Below are 527 nucleotides of genomic sequence, written 5' to 3' on the forward strand. Positions count from 1 at the left end.
TAAATAAAACCCAAAACGAAGCAAACAGCAACGAGATGTTACATTCACAGCACTAACGTCCCAAGACCTATCTTCCTCGGAGCAGCATTTACAAAGATAGACCTCAAAGTCGCCTTGGGGAAAGTTTGTGCTTACGTGATGGAGTCTGTGAGCCATCTCGTATATACGTCATCATTTTTTCAGAGACTTGCCAGATGACGCAAGAATCCGGCAGAACGGCTTTGATGTTGATGGCACCGGCGGCACTGCGGCATTTAGTCTAGGATGAGTTCATGAGCAAGAGGCTGGATTTTCGGAGAGAATTGGAGAAGCAATGGATGAAAAACTAAGGACCATAGTCAATGGGGTCGTAGCGGATGGACCAGTAACTATATTAAAATCAAGAAAAAAGAAAAAAGGAAAACGAGTGTGACTTCCGTGTTTTAGTATATAAACAAGGCAATTTGATTTTTTTCTTTTGACATTAGTCAATGAATGATAGCAAAACCAATGCATGTGCTTAACACGCGCACGCACCACCACCACCC

The sequence above is a fragment of the Penaeus monodon genome, chromosome 25 (assembly GCF_015228065.2).
Source record: "Penaeus monodon isolate SGIC_2016 chromosome 25, NSTDA_Pmon_1, whole genome shotgun sequence".
Lineage (NCBI taxonomy): Eukaryota > Metazoa > Arthropoda > Malacostraca > Decapoda > Penaeidae > Penaeus > Penaeus monodon.